The 14,449-nt window shown below is 40.3% G+C and overlaps 1 long non-coding RNA gene across 1 annotated transcript in view; it reads left to right on the top strand.

The window, feature by feature from the left end:
* Positions 1 to 14,449, top strand: part of LOC122553067 — a 44,591-nt gene that overhangs the window by 6,822 nt on the left and 23,320 nt on the right. The window contains exon 2 of the long non-coding RNA XR_006312610.1: positions 1,191 to 1,286. This is a non-coding gene — a long non-coding RNA (uncharacterized LOC122553067). The remainder of the gene's footprint in view (positions 1 to 1,190; positions 1,287 to 14,449) is intronic.

The following is a 14,449-nucleotide window of genomic DNA, read 5'->3' as shown; positions in this document are numbered from 1 at the left end:
TGCACCATTGAACTTTGGCCAGCTCCTCCCTCATAGCTCCATAGTTCCCTTTATTCAACTGAAATATTGTCACTTCCGTTTGTACCCTCTCCCTCTCAAATTGCAGATTGAAGCTTATTGTATTATGGTCACTACTTCCCAATGGCTCCTTCACTTCGAGGTCCCTGATCAAATCTGGTTTGTTGCACAGTACCAGATCCAGAATTGCCTTCTCCCTGGTAGGCTCCAGCACCAGCTGTTCTAAGATTCCATCTCAGAGGCACTCCACAAAGTCTCTTTCTTAAGGTCCAATACCATCCTGATTATCCCAGTCTACCTGCATGTTGAAATCCACCATAACAACTGTAGTAACATCTTTGCGACAGGCCAATTTCAGCTCCTGATTCAACTTACATCCGACATCCAGACTACTGTTTGGGGGCCTGTAGATAACTCCAAAGAGGGTCTTTTTATCCTTAGAATTTCTCAGCTCTATCCATACTGACTCCACATCCCCTGATTCTAGGTCCCCTCGTGCAAGGGACTGAGTATCATGCCTTACCAACATGGCCACCCCACCTCCTCTGCCCGTCAGACACAAGGAGAACTTGGAAACTGCACACAGACTGGAATTGAAGCCAGGGCCCTGGCACCATGAGGCAGCAATGTTAATCATTGTGCCAACATGCACCTTCCACCAGGAAGCAAATCCTGACATGGTCTGTCCAGTGTAGCTCTCATTCAAAAATGTCTCTGTAAATTGTCTTCTCTCATCCCTCTTTAAGGGGCAGGGACACATCTCCAGGAACTTTTGTTCATTCTTTCACAGGACTTGTACATCGTGGCAAGACTATTTCCCTCATCCCTAATTGCCCTTGAGTGAGTCACCTCGCTGAACTCTAAAATCCATGTTTTGACGGTAGAGCCACAGTGCTGTTGTGGGGGGGGCCTTTCCAGGATTAAGACCCAGAAACAATGAAGGAACAGTGACATAGTTCCAAATCAGAATGGTATGTGGTTTGGATGGAACAAGTGGCGTCACTCACATACGTTTGTTGTCCTGTTATGCCCTTGTGGAGGTCATACGTTTAGAGGTGTAACAAGAACACAAAGTCTGGCTTCTCAATCCAAAAGGCTTTGAAAGAAAACATTGAGCATTTTCACAGACTACAATTGTGTAACTAAATTAAATGCATTTCTTGCAATTTCAGTCAAGGAAGGTCAAGTGGCACATTAGATAACATCCTTGCCTCTGAGACAGAAGGTCCAGATTTGAGTCCCATCGCAAGACTTGCCAGTGATGGAAGGTGTGTTCATAAAGTGGTCAAGCACATTAATTATTGACATGTAAAACCTTCCAATGTATCAGTGACATGCAATAAGAATGGGAGAGTCTCCTGGTCAACCATACTTGATGCAGAGTAGTGTCCCTCAGGCTGTAGCCTCTGGTAACAGGTTGATAACCTATTCCAAGAAGTATATCTAAAACAGACTTACATATGTGTTTTGTCTGCCTCGTGCATCATTACCTGCAGAAAGCTTGTAAGTCTTTGTTTTACATCTTCTTACATAGTGCAAACCTTAATGGCTCAGGTTAATGGAAACGTTAAGTTGTTCATTGAATTTTGTTTTTATGAACACAAATTGAGCAGGTTGATTAGCTTATCGTGCTAAATGCTCAATTTTTATTTATTATTTATGAATGAATAAAGCAAATTACTCTTTGCCAAATGGTCTACTATCTACAAGTTCAGTGTTGCTTTGGATTTGATTTTTAAATATAAAATTCGAGCCAACTAGGTACAAAACTGATGCTGAAGTTTATCTAAAAACATCGTAAAGTCTGAAATATGAAGTTTAAGGCAAGGCCTGTTTTATTCTGCTCTGTTCCACATAACGAAGGAATCGAATCATTATGCATTAACTTCATAACCAGAAGACCTGTTGAACATCAAACTATATTTAGTTATACAAGTGAATAATCCCATGCAGAGATTCTAGATCTGAGTATTTTGTGCCCTTGATTAAATGATCTTTGACATAATTTAGGATATCTGCACAGGACACCTTAATACATCTTCCACTACGACCCCCCCCCCCCCCCCCCCATACACACACACACACACCAACACCACTACCACCACTTCCTGGACCTCTCCATCTCCATTTCCAATGACCAACTCAAGACAGACATCGACTACAAACCCACTGACTCCCACCGCTACCAAACCCATTATACCTTCTCCCATCCTCCCTCCTATAAAAACACTATCCCTTACTCCCAATTCTTCTGCCTCAGCTGTATCTGCTCAAGGAGGAGCAATTCCAATCCAGGACATCCAAGATGACCACATTTTCCCTTCCCATATGATCAACAATGCCCTCCAGCACATCCCATCCATTTCCAGCACCTCTGCCCTTGATTCCCACCTCTCCAATTGCAACAAGAATACAATTCCTGTGGCCATCACCTTACACCCTACAAATCTCTGGAAACAGCACATTATCATCAGCCATTTCCATCACTTACAAACAGACCCCACTACTAGAGATATGTTTACCGCCCCACCCCTATTGGCATTCCGCAGAGACCATTCCCTCCAAGACACCCTTGTTAGGTCCACACCCTCCAACAACCCATCCTCCACTCCTGGCACCTTCCCTTGCTGCAACAAAAAGTGTAAAACTTGTACCCACAACTCCCCCCTCATCTCTATACAAGGCCCCAAAGAATCCTTCTACATATGGCAGAGATTTTCCTGCACATCCAAACACCTTACCTACTGTGTCCGTTGCTCTTGATGTGGTCTCCTCTACATTGGGTAGATAGAATGCCAATTCTTGAAACGTTTCAGAGAACATCTCTGGGATACACTCACCAAACAACCCCACCACCTTGTGGCCGACCACTTCAATTCCACCACTAAATCCAAGCCACCTGATGACTGGGGAAGAACATCTCATCTTCCACCATAGGACCCTCCAAACACACGGCATTAATGTCGACTTTACCAGTTTCCTTACCTTTCCTCACCCCACCTCATCCTCTTTCAAACCCTCCAACCCGGCACTGCCCTCTTGAACTGTCCTACCTATCCATCTTCCATCCCCCCTATCCAATTCACCTGCCCATCCGAACTATCACTATCACCCACCACCTGCATCCACCTATCGCCTTCCCAGCTACCTTCCCCCCACCTCCACCCCCACCCTTTTATTCATAAGGACCTTCCCACCCACATTCCTAACGAAGGGCTTTTGCCCAAAATGTCAACTCTCCTGCTCCTTCAATGCTGCCTGACTGGATATGCTTTTCCAGCATCCACTTTGACTCTGATCTCCAGCATCTGCAGTCCTCACTTTCTCTCTGATAGAATAGTGTTCTGCTGGCCTTTGCCTGGTCTTAAAACAATAATCTTGGTGAAAGCAACAAAAGCTGGAGATCTTAGCATTTATGGAGAGACAGTGCAAGCTAACATTTCAAGGCTAGATGGCTCTTCAGCAGTGCTGAAGTGATATGTGGAGGGGATAGCATTTATGCTGTGGTTTGGGGTTGGGGGTGTGTGGGGGTAGTGGGTGCAGAGTGCTGGTGGAGAAAAGGTGTTGATAGTTCAGATAAAGTGATCAGATGAGAATCACCTAATCTGAACTTTCAACATTTTTCTCCACCAGCATCCTCACTCACTACCCCTACACCTGCCCTCCGCCTCCCACTTCAATGCTATTCCCTCCACACTTCACTTCAGCTCTGATGAAGAGTCATTTAGACTCGAAACGTCAGTTTGCTCTCTCTCCATGGATGCTGTCTGACCTGCTGTGATCGCCATCATCAGTTGTTTTCAGTACAAATTCCAGCATCTGCAGTAATTTATTCCCATCATAATCTTGGGTCTATTCCAAACATTAGTGAATGCACTCTGTTCCCTTTAACTTATATACGGCATAATGATATCTCTCTGTCATGCATGGCCCTTTGCTCATGAACTTGAGTGCCTGAATCCAGCAGGCTACATCTGACCGACACTACTTGTGAAGTGGAGTGTCAGTTGTTGCTATGGAGAGCACAGTTCTCTGTCTTATCCTTTGCATTTTAAATGAATCGTGAAACAGCAATGACATGCTTGTACAAGTTATAAAGCAACTGGAGTTGGAGTGAAGGTGCTTATGTGGATAACAGAAGCACCCAGGCTGAAATGTCACATGTTGCTCTGCTGCTTTATTCTTGATAATCTGTGACAGAATTCCATCAGAGGCAAGCTATTGCCAAATTTTATTGGGGCATTACTTTGAACTCGCTTTGTGTTGGTGCAAAGCAGTATGGATTCAAACAGCTAAATTACAGCCACAACAAATATAAGATGTGAGAATATGCCCGTCAGCCCATCCTGAAAATATTACAGGTTTGTTTTTGGTGCTTTTGAACAAAGCCCAGAAATTATAGAGAGAGAAACAGAGACAGATTAGAAAGCCAAAGGGAGGATGTGAAGAAAGACTGGCAGGTGAAATAATGTAAATAATAAAGGATTTTAGTAAGACACAAAATTGAACCAATGTACTAAAAAAGGGTAGGGCTGACTGGGGATGATTCAGTAAACTATTACATGGAAGACAAAGGAGCAACAAATGTACTAAATTAGTATTATCTTCAGGTTTTCACATGAGAGTGTTGGAATGAATGGTTGCAAAGTAGGAATTGGTGGTGTATTTAAATGAGATAGCACGTGGGTGGCAGGGTGGCTCGGTGGTTAGCACTGCAGCCTCACAGTGTCAGAGACCCGGCTTCAATTCCTGCCTTGGGTGTCTACCTGTGTGGAGTTTGTACATTCTCCCTGTGTCTGCGTGGGTTTTCTTAGGGTGCTCCAGTTTCCTCCCACAGTTCAAAGATGTGCAGGTGAGGTGAATTGGCCACACTAAGTTGTGATAGTGTTCGGTGATGCATTAGTTAGGTGCATTAGTCAGGAGAAATGCAGGGCAATAGGTCTGGGCAGAATGCTGTCCGGAGGGACGGTGTGGACTTGTTGGGTTGAATGGCCTGTTTCCACACCTATGAAGGATTCTATGAAGTGTGTGAAAAGTGCACATTTGTTCTTTCATTCATCCTACAATGACACTGGGAGAATAACAAAAGCACTGCTGATCGCAGTCTTGGAATCTCTACAATGCAGAAAGAGGCCATGCGTCCCACTGAGTCTGCACTGACCCAGTTCCCCACCCATGCCTGTAACTTCATGCAGGGTTTTACCATGGCCAACCCAACTAATCTGGATACTACAGAGCAATATTTAGCATGGTCAATCCACCTAACCTACACATCTTTGGACTGTGGGAGGAAACCAGAACACCCAAAGGAAACTCTCACATACTGTGCAAACACCATACAGACAGTAACCTGGGACTGGAAGTAGACCCAGGTCCCCGGCACTGTAAAGCAACAGTACTAACCACTGAGCCATCTTGCAAAATGTTTTGGATATGGAAGATGTGCTGTAGCAGTGCAGGTTTGTTAATGTAATCCATCAGCTCAGAATTTATCAAGAACAAAGCAGGCCAGTTGAATGACACCCCATCCACCACTTTCAACATTCACATTTCCACCACTGACCCATTGTGATTAGCATCTACAAAATACATTGTAGCAACTCACCCAGGTTAGTCTGAAAGCACCTTCCAAACCCTTGACCTCTACCATATAAAGAATAAGGTCAACAATGCACCACTGTCAGCAAATACCCCTCTAAGCCCCATACTACCTTCAGTCAGAACTATATAATCACATTACTGTCATTTCTGGGTCAAAATCTTGGAATTTGCTTCCAAACAGCACTGTGAGTGCACCAACCCCCACAATAATTGCATCAGTTCAAGAATGAAACTTAATATCACATTCTCAGGGTGTTGAGGGATGGGCAATAAATGTTTATCTAGAATGTTGTCTTAGCCAAAAATTCCGGCATTTCATGAACAAACACAACAAGGTAAATATTTATAGAGAGAGACAATTCAGCTAATGAGTGGTTTATAAGCTCTAGAAAATAATGAAAATTAATGCTCAATTAGAAAAAAAAGTTTGCGGGTTTAGTAAGGACACCTGGGACAGATCTGTGAAAGTCAGACATTTCTGACTAATTAAATGGAGTTCTTTCAGGAAAAAGTGGAGAACAGTAGAGTTTGAGTATGTGGGTTTTCAAGAGGAACATCATAAGACCCTGCAAAGCTATCCAGTTGCTAAAATTAAAATACACAGTATTAAAGAGAATGTGACAATGTGTATCTAAAGTATGGGCGGTATGGTGGCTCAGTGGTTAACACTGCTGCCTCACAGTGCCAGAGACCCGGGTTCAATTCCAGCCTTGGGCTACTGTCTGCATGGAGTTTGCATGTTCTCCCCATGTCTGCATGGGTTTACTCCAGTTGCTCCAATTCCCTCCCACAGTCCAGAAAAGATATGCAGGTTAGGTGAATTGGCCCTGCTAAATTGCCCATAGTGTTCAGGGATGTGTAGGTTAGATACATTAGTCAGGGGAAATGCAGAGCAATAGGGTAGGAGAATGGGTCTGCCTGGGAGACTTGGTGTGGACTTGTTGGGACAGATGGCCTGTTTCCACACTGTAGGGATTCTATGAAAGTAGATTAATGGACAAGAAAAATTGAGGATATGAATCACTCTTGGATCAGAGCAAAACGAAAGCAATAATATCTTCCACAGCTTGGGGTTGGATGTTTTACTCTTCTCATTGTTTAAAACTAATAACAATTTGGGTCTGGGGCTGGCAACATTGTCAAAATATGGCAGCTCCACAGCTGTAAAGGTGTAATTATGCATGTAGTTCCAGGAAGATGTGAGTGAGTTAATAGGTTGAGGAGGTGTATATTATGTTCAATTTATGATAGAGAAAATTCATAGTTAATACAGGCTAAACGCATGATGGTAAAATTAATGTAAACTTTTTTCTGCGTATATTATGACTTGTGTTATCAATTAGTCTGAATGAATATTTAGTAAATAAAAGTTAAACCTGCAGCACCATAGTTCATATGTTAAGGACTTGCAGCTGCATTTTAAGATTTGCGAGATCAGAAAGATCCTTATAGCAGTGCTCTTTATCTCACTGTTTGGATTCTATTTTGTTTGCTTTCAAGTTCAGCAAAACTTCCCTAATCTTGGGCCAGTCAGTTATATGCTGTGACACTGAAAATTATGAGTAAAAGGGACTGAGACACTATAAGTGGTTTCATTAATGTATTGTTAACTCTATACAACCCAAGTTAACATCGAACACCATTTAGATTGAAATTTTAATTGTGCTCATATTTTTATTTCCTGTTTCATTTGATCATCTTTCTTATTCTTCATGTTATATTTTAAACTCTTTTTTTGCCCGAGTTAATCCAGTTTAAACTTACAACAACTATCGTGTGCAGTTACATACCATCTAGAAGCTAATTTTTGAGTTGAGATCTGGAATGATATGGCCAAATCATGTCCACATGGCTTTTGCAAAATCTTTTTTTGTAGAAGACGAATCTCAGCTCTGACAACACATTCTATAGCCAGATGTCATACATTTAAAATAATTAACGTAAGCACTGGAGAGAAAATAAGGAAAGTTTTCTCACACTGAATGTTGTTGATATTTGTAATGTTCAGCCTGAAAGGAAGCAAATTTCATAGCAACTTTTTAAAGTCAATTGGATATATGCTATAGGAGCACTTGGTTGCAAGGTTATGTGGAAATAGTTGAATTACATGCCTAAATTACAAAGATAGATGTTTTGGCCTCCTTCTGTGTTATGTGCCCTTCACAGCCAATGAATTATTTTTGATCATCTCTGCATTTTTTATTCACTCATGGGACATGGGCATTGCTGACTCACCAACATTTGTTGCCCTTTCCTAGTTGCCCTTGAGAAGGGTTGGCTGCCTTCTTGAACCAGTGCAGTCCATCTACTGTAGGTTGACCTGCAATATTCTTACAGAGGGACCCAGTGATTTTGAAGGAGAGTGATATATTTCCAAGTCAGGATGGTAAATGGCTTGGAGGGGAACTTGCAGGTAGTGGTGCTCCCAGGTACTTGCTCCCTTGTTCTTCTAGGTGGAATTGGTCATGTGTTTGGAAGGTGCTAGCTAAGGAATTTCTGCAGTGCATTTTGTAAATAGTACACAGTGCTGCTACTGAGCATCAGTGGGGGAGGGAGTGGATCCTTATGGATATGGTGCCAATCAAGCGGGTTGCTTTGTCCTGGATAGTGTTGAGCTTCTTGAGTGTTGTTGGAGCTGCACTCATCCAGACAAGTGGGAAATATTTCATCACACTCCTGACTTTGCCTTATACGTCAGTAGTGAACTCTGGAGAGTCAGGAGGTGAGTTACTCACAGCAGTATTCCCAGTCTCTGAAATGCTCTTGCAGCCAATGTTTATGTGATGAGTCTAGTTGAATTTCTGGTCAGTGGGGTATTTAGTATGATAACAGCATTGAATGTCAAGGGTGGTGGTTACATTGTCTTATTAGAGATGATCATTGTCTGGCATTTGTGTGGTGTGGATGTTACTTGTCAATTCTCAGTCCAAGCCTAGATACTATCTGGATCTTGTTGCATTTGAACATTGACTACTTCAGTAACTGAGGATTTGCAAATGGTCCTGAGCATGCTGTAATCATCAGTGAATGTCCCCATATTTGATGGAGGGAAATTTCATTGATGAAGATGGTTGAGCCCAGGACATGACCCTGAGGAACTCCTGCAGAGATGTCCTGGAGTTGAGATAACTGACTTCCAACAAACAACAGCTGGTATTTTCTAGGTAATGGCAGCAAACAGTTTTGACACAGGAAATCCCATAGGCAACAGTGAGATTAATGACTAAATAACCAATGTTTTGGGATGTTGCAAAGGCCAGGACACTCTTTACAATTCTCTGCTCTTTAAGTAATGCCATGAGACATTTTCTTTCTCTGAACTGAAAGGGAAAGTAACACTTTGGGATTTCATTTCTTGTTTGAATGACTGCACGTTACCATAATGCAATATCCTCTCACATTGAACCATTGTCCTAGATTATGGGTTTAGCTCCTAGACTGGGGCTTAAATCCATGCTCTCTTAACTGAAGGTTGCAGGGAGGAGAAATAAAAAGGTGAAGCTGTCCAAAGAGGGAACTGTGAGCATGGTGCTTTGATAGCATCTCATCTTTATTCTGTGGAATCAAAAAGTACATGTCCAATTTGATTTATCTCAAAACTTTTAAATTTCAACTAATTAAAAGTTATCAGAGCAGATGGAACACTGACTATAGAACGGACAAGAACACATAGCTGAGGTCGCTTCAGAGAGAGAAATAAGTGGAGGACTCATCAAAGATTATTGAACTTTTAACTTAATCCTTTATTTTCCCAGTCTGAACTACGAAAGGCTTTAATGTAAACTATTACCTATTTCCTAATTTTTCTTCTTTTCTATGAAGTACTGCTTAACTTTTCAACTCTCGGTTCTCTTACTACTTTGTACTTAAGCATTTTTTTGTAGCTAGGCACCTTGGCACCTAAGATGATGCCATGTATGGTGACATTATACACTTATCACTATATTCCTGTACTTGAGTACATGTGACAATAAAATCTAAAATCTAAATCTAAAAAGACCACTACCATTTCAACATCAATAACATTTCATTCCTCCTCAGCTTGTGTTGAACAAATGTTTTAGAATAATCTGAAATTCAAGACATGAATGGGGTGGCATGGTAGCTCAGTGGTGAGCACTGTAACCTCACAGTGCAGGGACCCAGATTCAATTCCACCCATTGGGCGATTGTCTTCTCCTTGTGTCTGAGTGGGTTTCCTTCAGGTGCGCCAGCATCTTCTCACAGTCCAAAGATGTGCAGGTTAAGTAGATGGGCTGTGCTAAATTATCTGTAGTGTCCAGTGATGTTTAGGTTAGGTGGATTAGATATAGGGAATGCAGGGTAAGGTAAGGGGTGAGTCTGGGTGAGAGTCAATGCAGACTCAATGGACCAAATGGCCTGCTTCCACACTGTAGGGATCCTATGATGCATGAAAATAAGTTTTTTGATAATGCCAACTCAGTGTGTTAAAAAATATTCCTGATCTCTTGAATAATCAGTCATCATATTTTTTTAAAATGCTGAGGTCAGATGATTATATCTATTTTATTAATGTTTGGGGGATGTGGGTGTTGCTGGCAGGACCAGCATTTGTTGCCTTTCCCTAATTTCCCTTGAGAAACATTTCATATCAGCTTGGCTAGAAAGGACTAGGTTTATAATAAACTACAGTCACATTTGAAAACTGATATCGCAGATTTTTTTGTGACTAAGATCATGCAAATATCAATTGCACATAATGTTTTCAAAATTCTGCATTAATAATGAAAAGTACTTCTGATTGCCAGTCATGTGCTCATATTAACATATGACTGCGTGCAACAATCCTTGCTTACACTGCTAATTTTCTTGCTAATGCTGTTTTTGTAATACCCAGCTTACTCCTAAACCAGCCAGACTGGTTTGGTTTAATATGACTAAGACCTGCTGTTTGATTTTCTGTCCATTCTTAAACCAGTTGATTTATTCTAAACATTTCACAAATCACGGAACAGGAAAAAAAATCATTCGGCATAACAACCTACCTCTTCACATGAAGGAATTCCTTCACATCTCCCTCAAATTATGTAAACTTGCTCAATTTGCTGATCCGACCCATTTAATCCCTGGTGGAAAATGTCCGCAAATGTGTTCCTAAGAGCTAAACTAAGCACAATATCAGAATATCAGTTATTGCATTTTGATTCCCGATTAGCCACTGTCATGTTCTATGTAGTATTAATAATGTCTGTCAGTATTTTGTAGTTATCAGCCCATTTATAAATAGATACTTTGCTGGCTTTTCAAAGATGATCTTAATTGGTACAGCATTAGCATGCCTTTTGTGCTTGATTATGCCATATTGCCACTAACAGTGAAAAGTACAAATCCTTACCTCTTACTTCTTCTAAGTTCTTTCTGCTTGTCTGTTTTTTTACTTAACCTTCTTGCTCTGTACACACACTAAAAGTTAAATGATCTACTCCCACGCATTTTATTCAGCCTTCTCAAGATTGTGAAGATGAAGTTTTGATCTTTCCAAGTCAGAGAATTGTCTGATTTTTCACTGCCAACCATGTTTAGACATTTAATGATTATTAGCTTTGTAAAAAAGAAACTAATATTGTTCATTTAATGTCATATTTCTGTAGATGTTTTGCTTCTAAATAAATGTTTAGCTGCTCATGTATCTAAATGCCTGTGATGTTACCTTTAGACTTTAAATTTCTGAGAAGTCTGAGAGTATTCTAAGCACTATTGCTTTATACTGGCACAGTATTTTTGTCATTGGAGGATTTAAATAGATTTATTAAACAAAAAAGCAATTCAGTTTTTTAATATCTCAATCCTGTCATAAATTTAAAGTATTATAAATAAATTCACTTTACGTAGACAGTGTTGCATTGTAGTGAAAAAGCCACGAGTTACCATTTTTGTATTTACAGATTCAAACAAACAGCAGAATCTAAACATGTTGCTTTGTTAAAAGAAAATCAACAGAAATATTTCCAAGTGTTGGTTATAAAGGTGTTGCACTGTGACCCAGTTCCTTCTATATTGAGAGATCACAGTTAAAGTTCTCTGCTGATCTGCAAACTTGACCTCTCCTCATTTCCTGTAGTCTGCAAAGCAAGACAGACCATCCCCTCCCACCTCCTTTTCCGAAATCCAAATTTTGTTGCTTTACATTTGAATGTCTCACAACAGTCAAATGATTATGGTTCCAACTTACACAGTATCCTGTCTAACAGAGGAACCTTTATCTATAGCCATATACACCAAGCATACAATATAGAGAAAACTGACCAGAAGAATTGGAGGAGAGTTGCTGAGAATTTTCACGACACAAAAATTTAGTATTAATTGGAATGCACTAAATGGGTGGTGGAAAAGTAATTTAACTGTACCTTTCAAAAGGAAAATGGATACATAACTGCAACAATTCAAGTTTATACAAATGGATTAACATTGCGAAATATCCCAAATAGTTTATCAGATATGTTTGAGGTTTTCAAAATCATGGGGAATGTAGGAAGTGTGGATTGGAAAAAATGTTCCCACTCCTAAATGGATCATGAACCAGAAAGCACAGTTTTGAAGAAAAATGAAATCACCCAGCGAGTGTTTTAGAGTACAAACATGGTGCCCAACATTCAACTGAAGCACTCAGGAAAACACTAGATGATTATTTGAATGCAGAGAATGAGCGAAACTATGAGGTAAAGATATGAGATTGCCAGAAGTTAAAATGCCCAGAGCACTGGTGCAGGCATGTTGGGCCCAAATGGCTTCCTTCTGCACTGCAAAAGTTCAGAGAATCTGAAGACAAGATACTGAGCCATGACAGGAGGTATCAGGACAAGTAACCAAGAGCTTGACCAAAAAAGGCCAAGGAGGGGAAACAGATGGAGACATTTAGAGAGAACATTCTGGATTCAACCCTAAACAGCTGTAGGCATGGCCATACTGAAAATGATGGAAATCATGGACACACAAGAGGCCAGGTTTAGAGGCACGAACATACCTTAGAGGGTGTACGGCTAGAGAGAAAGAGGGACAAGGCCATGGAAGAATCTGAATAGAGTGCTGAAATCAATGTGTCGCTGGGTGGAAAATCAATGAGCAAAGTAGTGCTGGGTGAATCAGACTTGGTGTGAGTTATAGACTGCAGTGTGTTAGATAAACTTAAGTCTCCTAAAGATAAAGGATAGTCCAGAGGTACCAAACAAATGGCTGAGGGTTTCAGTAGAAAATAGCCAAGACCCAGGTGGAGATAGTCTACATTATGGAGGTGGAAAATAGCATTTTGTTGATACAGAGGAAATGGGATTGGAAGCTTATCTCAGGCTCAGATTAGACCCAAAGTGGTGCAAATCTGGTTCAGGTTGAGATAGTAACAAGGATGAAGGAGGGAATTTGTGTTGACCAAACAAGTGGGAACCAGAGACATTGAGAAAGAAGCCATTCACATCATTAAGTTCATGCCGCCTGTCTACAGAGAAATCTAATCAGTCTTGTTCCCCCACTGTATGCCCCATATTTTTATATATGCCTGTTTACCTCATGTCTCTCCAATTTTGAACAGTTGATTGCCCACTTCCACTACCCTCATAGGCAACAGATTTCAGGTCATTACCACTCACTATGTTAAAAAAGATCCCCTATCCCTCCTGTTTCTCTTGCCAAAAAAAACCTTAAATCTGTGTCTCCTGGTCCTTATGTCATCAACTAATAGAATTAGCTTTACAGTGCCTTTACCATCTGACCTTTCACAATCTTGATTACTCTGTCAGATCAACCTCAATCTCTTGTTCCAAAAAGAACAAATCCAATCTAGTGTTGTAACTAAAATCCCTGAAACAATTCTGATCTCATCTACATCCTCTATATCCTCTTAAGGTCCGTCATGTCTTTCCAAAAGAATGGTAACCAGAACTCGACGTAAATCACCATTTGCACTCTCCAACCATAGAACTTTATGGTTCAACATAATTTCTTTGTTTTTTTTATTCAGTGCATCTGTTTGTGAAGACCAAGATCCAGTCTTCATAGTGTTTCATTGGAGGACTATACTCGTCATCCAAAAAAGGATGCCAAGACTAGCAAAACAGCAAATTTGGGATCTAGGAAGGAGATGGTGAGGTACTGCTGAATGTCATTGACATATACAAGGAACTTAGGCATTATATTTTTGGATAATATTGTTGGGAGGCATCACATAGATGCGAAATAGAACACAACAAAGCTTAGATCTTTAGGAGACATAGCTGTAATTTTATAGAAGCTTGAAGATAAGCGATAAAAGGTCATCCTTCAAATATTACTGGATTCATATCCAGAAATGGAATCCACTGAGGAGAGTTGCAACAAATAAAATATAAATTTCCACCCTGTATATTTGAAAAATCAAATACTCTGGGGCTTTGTACAAAAAAAAGGTGATTAATTGGTTAGACCTTTCAAATAACCAGTATAAACATGGTGGGTGAATGGCCTTCTCTCATTCTATATGATTCTATGACTTTCAAAAAATAGAAATAATGTTTTAAAAATTAATCCATCCACAACAACATTTGTGATTTTTTTCTAAGAAGTTCCTTTAAGCTCATGATTTTCAGTTGTAATCATGTGGTCAATAATTGTAGTTCATGATGTAGGTGTCAATTGATAATATTGATCAAGTTATGATGTTCAACTATTCTTAGATATGGAATTTACATGACAATTATGCTAATTTTTTATAGTGATGGTTTTATTCCAGAAAACTAGTGAAGGATAGAACTTAAACCAATCTTTGTACTCTGTTATATTTACTGATAGCAACACACATTACAGGTATACACCTTCTAATCTAACCATGGACTTTTAG

Source organism: Chiloscyllium plagiosum, chromosome 9, assembly GCF_004010195.1.
Source record: "Chiloscyllium plagiosum isolate BGI_BamShark_2017 chromosome 9, ASM401019v2, whole genome shotgun sequence".
NCBI lineage: Eukaryota > Metazoa > Chordata > Chondrichthyes > Orectolobiformes > Hemiscylliidae > Chiloscyllium > Chiloscyllium plagiosum.
The sequence above is the reverse complement of the archived record's forward strand: the minus strand, read 5'-3'. Positions and strand labels throughout refer to the sequence as shown.